Consider the following 8,955-nt stretch of genomic DNA (forward strand, 5'->3'; position numbering starts at 1 on the left):
TTTCAATTATGCAAATGAAAGACAGTTTTTCTAAACCTTTTTCAGTCAATGTATTCTCATGTAACCAATAGAAATATTTCTGGAAGTTGTACATTATTCAGCCCAGTGATACCCAACCCCAGTAATGTTTGTGTCTAAAAAATTCTATTGAGCTTATATTTTGCTGTATTTTTAATTTTATTGTCAATGTGATGTGCAAAGGGGTTGCAGTCATATATAAGTTAGGTAGTACATTTCTTGTCAAACATTTTTACCATCCATTTTATTTTTCTCCCCCTTTTCCTTACTTCCAACCAACCTCCAAATTGTAAAGTTCATTCCCAACATATTGTCTTGTGAGTATATTCATTTTGGTGTTCCCCTCCCCTTCCCTAAATCCAATGCATACAAGGCACAGGGTCCCCAAATCAAATCAAAGATCATTAAACAGAATAAAAGAAAAAGCTCTTATTCCCATATCTTGGAGTTCATTTTGCTAAGCATCATCTCATATGGTTATATGTACATAGCTATTGAGGAACTGTGATTGTCTTCTAGGACTATATTAGATATGTACTAAATATTACAAATGAGGGAAACCATGGAGTCTATATTTCTTTGGCTTTGGCTTACTTCACTTAATCAAATTTTTCCCAAGTTTTTCCATTTTCTACTGAGCTCATATTAAAAGACAGAAAGATTGAAATGAAAGGAGGTAAAAAGTACCCAAGAAATAATTCTACAACTGTTCCCTCTTTGTTTACCAAATACACAGTCAGATAATAAATCCTCTTCAGGTATTTCTTGCCTTCCACACATGCCCCTTATTCATAGTTGCTTCTTCCTGCTACAGTTTGAATCTCGATTGTCACACTAAGCCCTGTCTGCTGCACGTTTGTCTCTCAGCACTATTGGAAGCTGGTAAGGCTTACAAAGAAGGGGTCTAATGAGAGGTCTTCAAGACATTGGAGCTATAATTTTGAAGGAGTTTTGGAAATATTCTTCCTTCTTTATGGGCATGAAGTGAGCAGTTATTATTTGCCATGCACTCCTGCCGTGTTTTACAGTTTTGACTGAAAACAATTGAGTCAATTGCTCATGCACTAGTCTCTGAATCTCCTTCCAAATTAATCATCGTAGGCATTTGGTATTGTGATAGATGATAAATATATTTATATTTTCCAACTATGTATTTTTATCCTTCTGCAGAAAAAAGAAAAGTATGAATGTTAATTTTCAAATATTGGTGTATCTAAAAAATATCAAGGAATCATGTGGTAAAAATGAATTGAGATTTTATTAAATGACAAACTTGTTAAAAATATCAAGGAATCAGTAATGTCCATTACACTCCCAAATATTTCAGTTAGTCATAATCCAGATTTCCTAATTTTAAATGCTTTTAAAATGAATTATAAGGTAAAATAGCAATATGTATTTTATCAGATTGTTAGATTCTATGTGACTTCTTCATGGAAAGTTTTTACTGTTACTATATAGTTTGAATCCTGACAAGTGAGGAAATGCATGTCACTCAAACATTTTGTTTCTAAAAATATAAACATTAAATATCTCCAAGCAACATTTGAATTACAGAGAAACACTGATATATCTAGATCATTTTTGTTATTAAGCAGTTTTTACTGAAATGTGACTCATAACCTCAAATAACTACACTTTGCTCAGAAGTTGTATGACATTTTTCAGTTGAAACGACTAATATTGTCAGTCTATTTTGCTTATGGTCATAGATGGGGATAAGCATACCATTATTAGCAAATCACATAGTGATGCTTAGGAAGATACTATGCTCAATTAATTAAAACTTCTCTGCTATTTTTTCTTGTGGTTTTGTCATGTCTTGTAGGAAGCAGTTTCATAAAGCCTGGTAGTCATTATGGACAAAACTTACAAATTGCTATGGATTTCTCTTTCTGCTGAATATAAGAACTTCGAACATTTTTATTTAACCACTTATCTAAAACGGCAATAAGCTATACCCAAGATTATATCACTGTCAACTTAGAATCTTTCAGTGATTTAATGCATACTAAGCTATCCCAGCTCCATGGAAACTGGATTTCATTGCTATGAAGTTGAAAACATACAACATGACATCTAAATAAATGTAGAAGTTTGGCCAAAGGCACAACATTTACTAATGGATTTCAGTAGTGCCAGCCAGGAGAGACTCAGCAAAGGCTAAGTACAGCCCCTGGCTTTACAGTCATGACAGAAATCTCTGAAAGCCACAGAATTTAAAGACAAATTAGTACATTAAAAGTTATAATACAATTTTAAGACTAAGTAAATTAATCTGTATGAAAAGTCATGTAAAGGAATCTGGAGATTCATATCTGGACTTAGTCTTCAATGTGAAACTTTGAGGCAAAATATATTGGCCTTTCAGGACTTATTAATATGTAAATTAATTAGAGATATGAAATGAGAGGGAGAGAGAGAGAACAAGATAGAGAGAGATACTCCACAGGTGCAAAAGAAAGCTTAATGCAAACCATTATTCTGTAAAAGTCACAAGGGAAACAGAACTTAACACCACTCTATTACATTTCATATGCAGACTGCAAGTTTTGTTGCTCTATTTTTAAAAATGATGTTATCTTTGCCCCATTCTGATAAATGGATGAAGCAGTAGTGATTGAAATTAAATTCAAAACAATCAAGGAATCTTCTCAAATATTCTGTTTTATCTTTGACAGTATTATCTTCTTGTCTGGTCCACTCACTGACCAAGCAGACCTTTCTGGAGCTGACATCAGGTATGGTCTTATTCCTCCTGCAACAAGTTGACACCATGTGCCACCTTTCTCAAGTTCATGTTAATGGAAAGTGGAGAATCTATCAAATAAAAGAATTTTGAAAATCCATGGGGGAAAAAGAATGGAAGTGATTCTAAGTAAATTGTTATAACTTTCAATATGATGTGGCAATAATTTAGTTCTCTGGCGTTCTTTAACTCTCCTTCAAAAGCTTCTCCTCTACATCATGAAAAATTGTGACACTTATCTGAGAGAAACTATAACAGAATCTTCTATTACCTACATTCTGAATTGTTAATTATATAGTTCCATATGATTTGTGATGAGAGAAGGCAGCCTTTTTGTTATTTTAAAATCTGATTATTCATGGCCTGTTTCTAAATTACTCATTTATGTTGCTGCTCATTTTTTTACTTTAATCATTTTCTCTAAAATATTTGTATTATCTATCTTATCTATTCTATTATTCTCTTTTGTTATACTCTGTTGATTCGTACAGACAATATGTTTCAAAAGTTTTTAGACTAAAGGTCAGTGCTTTACATATGGTAATAATCACAGAATGGTACCTTTGTCCAACATTTCTTTCTCTCTTACTTAATATTCAAATATACTATATGTTATGCCAGTCTAGACACTTGAAGATAAGTGGCAAAAACAAAACAATAGATTAAAATACTTTATTTTATGGAGTTTGTATTAAAGGTAAGATCAAAAACCAAAGACACAATAAATATAATAATTATAAGGCAAACCTGAAGAAAGTAAATTGAATAAAAAAAAGTTTCCTAGAGAAAATATTGGTGTAGGCAAGGAATAATTGGATGATAATCAATCTACAAACTCTCTTTAAATTTTGCATTTGAGAAAAGGGAAAAATAAGAAAATAATAAGTCGTACAAGTATGTTGCTTGACCCATTGCGGAAAGGGATAATGGTAAAGTATAAAAAATCATTTTGTATTCGACATGTGTCAAAAGGCTTTGTATTTTATAAGGAGCTAAAAATTGCCTAAATTAGGAAAGCAAGTTGGTAGTGGATGTGGTTAAGGAAAAAAAATGAAAGGCTTAGCTTTTAAAGGAAGACAAGAAAGCCATCAACTTTAGCTATAGTATTTTTTTATTTTTTTCCAGTCCTGGGGCTTAAGCTCAGGAACACTACTCTTGGGATTTCTTAAGGCTAGTGCTCTACCACTTGAGCCATATCACCATTTGTGGCTTTTTTCTATGTATGTGGTACAGAGGAATAGAACCCCAGTCTTCATGCATGCTAGGCAAGCACTAGGCCAAATTCCTGGCCCCTAGATATATTATTTTGATCTGTTAAGGAAAAAAATGAGTTGTAGCCCAAGAGCTATGTACATATGACTATATAAAAGGATAATGATTAAAATGATCTCTAAGAAATAGAAACAACAATTTTTTGCATCAGAAATATTTTTTATTGTATTTTGTTGTCAAGGTGACATATGGAGAGGTTATAGTTACATTCACCCAGTAGTGGGTACATTATTCTTTTTTTCATATATTTTATTGTAATTAATAGAAGGGTTACATTATATTCACCAGATAGAAGGAGCATTACTTCACGGACATTGATACCCTTTCTCATGTCTTGGTCCCCATTTCCTTTCCCCCACCCCCACCCTTCACCTTGTTTTCCCCCCTTCCCTATCCAACTTCAAATAACCAAATACACATATATACAATATATCAGATAAACATGTGAAATGCTGTAACAATATAAGATAACCAAGGGACAGAAAAAAGAGATGAGAGATAACAGTACATTAAGGACAACGATCACTCGTTATATGGCTTTTGTTTCTATATCCTGAAGGTCCTTTCATTTAATGTCATACTATATGGCCTTATGTACCTAGGTTTTGTTGTATTATAAATCTCTGCTAGGAGAGCCCAAGGTTTCTACTGATTATGACAAATGAGGGAAACCATTGAGCCTATGGGAAACAATAATTTTTTAAAAATTCGTTGCATTATTTCTTTTTTCATTCATTTTTCCCTTTGGTTTATCCCCTGTTGTTACTGTTTTTGATTTGGTACCCTGTGTCTTGTATATACATTGTTCTGATTCTAGGAAGAAAGGTGAATAACAAAATGATGAGATGAAGGACAAAGGAGGGACCAATGAAACAGCCATACTCACAAGACCCTGGAACTATACAGCTTGAAAGGGAAGAGAGTCAGAGGGGAGGGAAATGGGGCGAAATGGAGGGAGGGGTAAACTGACAAGATATGTACTCATTGCCTTATTAATGTATCTGTAATCTACTTTGTACATCATTTTTACAATACAATTAAATAAAAAATGAAACGACATGAAATTTATACACTACATATATAATTGAGTCAATATTCAATTTTAGTGCACCAACTAGCAAGAGGAAAACCAAGACATTGAAAAGCAAAAAGTAGAATGAAAAATCTCAAGATTAGTCCTTAAATAATCCATGAATTGGGAAAAAGAGACAAAGACATGTGGGTAGAGCCGGTCAGATCTGGTTGAGTCAGCTAGAGCAGAAGTAGAAGAACACTTCCTGCTCGTGGAGACGTGACCCACAGGCACTCTGTCTAGCTTGCTGGCCATGAACTGTCCACACTCCCTGCATGCCCCCAAGAACCAATCGGTACTCGCCTCAATTGCCTTACATCAACTCCCTGCTAGATGATAGGCAGGGGGAGACTCAGGAGGTCAGGGTGCTAGGGTTTTATAATTCCTGGTCTGCGCAATAATAAACGAGACCTGCTCATGCTTTCCTCCCGGCGTGTGTTCTGTGTGCACATCGGACTTACCTACTGCCAGAGATCTAGCCTCACAAAGACAGAGTGTAAGACACAATCTGAAGAAGAACAGTATCCAGGAGGAGCAGACAGAAAATGGGTTGTGACATATGCTGCTTCTTGTCTGCTTGCTTGTCTATATCTATTCATCTGTAGACATCTTAGTAATAGTTGAGGAACACTAATAACTATTACATTTTACATGAAAAGTGATTTTTCTAAGGCCAGGAATGCATGGTAGTGTATGACTGTCATCTCAACTATTTGGGAGGTTGGAGATCAAGAGGATTTCAGTTTGTTTCCAGTCTGAGAAAACGTTTTGTAAGAACCTCTTTGTACAACCTGGAGTGTGCTCTAGTTGTAGAATGCTTGCCTAGCATCAATTCCTCAGTTTTTGCATACACAGAAAAAGCCAGAAATGGTGCTGTGGTTCAACTGGTAGAGTGCTAGCCTTGGAAAAGTTCAAGTACAGTGCCCTGACCCTGATGACAAGCCCCAGCAATGGCAAAGAAAAAAAATATCTCTGCAGCAAGAAGCCTGGAAGGCCTGCATTTCTCCTTTTCAGCAAGCATAAATAACAGTCAAGAATAAGATTTTTATAAAAAGTTTTGGGCAGAACATAGACATAAAAATCCATGATAGGCTATATACTCTATAGACATAATGTTTTATTATATGTACTTATTTGTATTTATGACATGAAAACCCTCAGCTTAATTTTAATTATGTTCTAAAACATATGTGCCAGTGATTGTGCATAAAGATTCCCTTCTTGAATACTCATTTGTTAAATATGACATTTGAAATATCATGTAAAAATCAATGTTAATAAAATTTTAATAAAAAAAAAAACAGAAAAGCCAGAACTGGTGTTGTGGCTCAAGTGGTAGAGCACTAACCTTGAGGAAAGCCGAAGGACAGTGCTCAGGCCCTGAGTTCAGTCCCCAGGACTGGCAAAAAAACTTTCAGTATACCTTAACATGATAGAAAAAGCTATGGACATGAAGAAAAGTCCTGGGCATGCATGAAGTCGATTGCTAAGATTTATTTTATAAATGGTTTAAAAATGGATAGTTATGTTGAGTCTTCCAAAAGACAGAAAAAAGACTTCTGTAGCTATAACACCTGAAGCTTCAAAATTGCCCTTTGCTGGGTACACAGTGTTTCCTCTTTACCACACTTTCCTCCACTCAAACAAGTAATTGAAAGATACCTGTGTAGCTTAGGTCTGCAGGAAGAGCTTTGGATTCAGTCATCTTTGTGTGTTGTGTCACATCTCCATGATTCTTAAGACGTATATTTGTTTCTTCCCGAGAATCTCTCAATGATTTTAAGATTTGATCCCTTTCTATCATGTTGCAACCATCTGTATTATAATTAATTAACAAACACAATTCTATTTAATTCTGGTACTTCATTTTCAAGTCCACCATCAAGAGACAACACTCGGAATATTTTCACTTTTGTTGTGACTTATTTTTATGTTACACACTGGTATTACAATGTATTATACAAAAAATTGAGAAACGTGTAAATTCTTTGCTGAAATGCAACCCCCTTTTTCTTGTGTATTTACTTCATAACTAATTATGTATTTCTTTCTACAGAATTCCTTTACTACTGCACTTAATGATATTTTATATCTATTGTAACAAAAAGCTAATAAATTGGTTTGTATTTTACTAACAGCAAACAACTTTAGCTGTTTCAAAAGACAGGTATGACAGAGATTAGACAATGGTTACTTTCCAGAAACAATCTTATGATCTGACATTTCTCATCCGGACAGCTGGTATTGTCTAGTTCCTTATGTCAGGAATAACTTAACATTTATGTGGCACTTTACATTTTGAAAATGTTCTTTAATCATTAATAAAAGATTTTCCTACCATATTCCTGTCAGAGAGGTCAGTATAACTACCAGTAACTTGAACCACTTAATAACAAATGGTGGAAGAGTCACTACAATCTCCTTTGTTTGATAGTATTCATTTAAAAACATGATGAAACAAGTGCTTGAAAATCTGAGCATTTTATTAAATCCATTGACTACACTGTATCATATTGCATGCATTTTAGATTAGGTCAAGTGAGTGTAAAGATACTATATATTATAACTCTTTCAAAATACAGCTATTTTCAGTGAAGTTTGATAACAAAAATGTAGTAAATACTCTCTACTCACAGTCTATTTTATTATGGCAGAGAAGACATTCTAGAAATCTACTGTTAGAAATATTTTGCCTGGAATTGAATAACACAACAGAGATTAATAGAAGTAAAAATCATATTTGAGAGAACTATCACTTCTCAAGTCACTTTAAGAAAAAGACAAGTCAGCAATTTATACATAGGCAATGAAAAATGTGAGACAAAACAATCAGATGTTGAGGACTCTGACTCTAGGAGCACATACTCAGCTATCAAATTCAAATAGTGCAGTCTCAACTATTCACAAAAGTGATTTCTCAAGATGTTTGCATCATGGTCTATAGTATATTTATACAGGAAATATGTTTTAAGATGATACTTTTTTGTAAGAGTAACTAATTTAATTTAATTTAAAATTAAATTCATATCTATTTTATTTTTAATATGTTTATATGTGTTGCATACATTTTATTGAGTAAACCTTGTCTGAGGGAGTAAATGTGTCTGACTCAGTAGTGAGAGACAGACAGAGAATCAGAGACAAAGAGGAAGTGGGTGGCTCATGGTTTTCCAAACTTCTTAATATGAAGAAGACAAGAGACTCTGAATAATGTGAATAACATTCTTGAACCTGTATCTATAAATAGTAAACAGTCCACAAAGTGGAAGTTTATTGAACTACTAGGAAAAATTGAAATATAATTTGTACTTTCTATGTGTGATACACATGCAAACATTTTCATGCAATATCTGTGATTTAGAATATTTGGGGCAAGATCAAGTGTTTACTATGTTCCTGTGTTTAGTGTTCACTCCATTTACACTTCCATTGGATGCATATGGGGTTTGTGACTTCTTTTGAACAGATTATGACAAAAGGTGAGGGGGTGAAATTATCCCATCAATTTGATTTTAGTTCATTACACTAGAGATTTCCTCTGTGCTGGGTCTGACTCACTCAAGAGAAAGCCTTAAAATAGGAAAATGGATTTCCCTCAGGTGAGTCATGTGCCCTTGCTATCTTAGGGATATATGCATTTTTACAAGGAAACTGACTTGTGAGAGACAAGTCAATAGCTATCATAAATGTATAGAATCTTCTGAGATAGAAGAATCATCTCTACCAGAAGGCCAGAATCAAGTCTATACATATGCATGATGAAATGATTCCCAAATTCCTCCAACAATTCATCAGTCCTAAAATTCAATATTGAGCATGAAGAAGGGACAATTATTTCCTTCTC

Source organism: Megascapheus bottae, chromosome 4 (genome assembly GCF_031878675.1).
Source record: "Megascapheus bottae isolate mThoBot1 chromosome 4, mThoBot2.hap1, whole genome shotgun sequence".
In the NCBI taxonomy this organism is placed as follows: domain Eukaryota; kingdom Metazoa; phylum Chordata; class Mammalia; order Rodentia; family Geomyidae; genus Megascapheus; species Megascapheus bottae.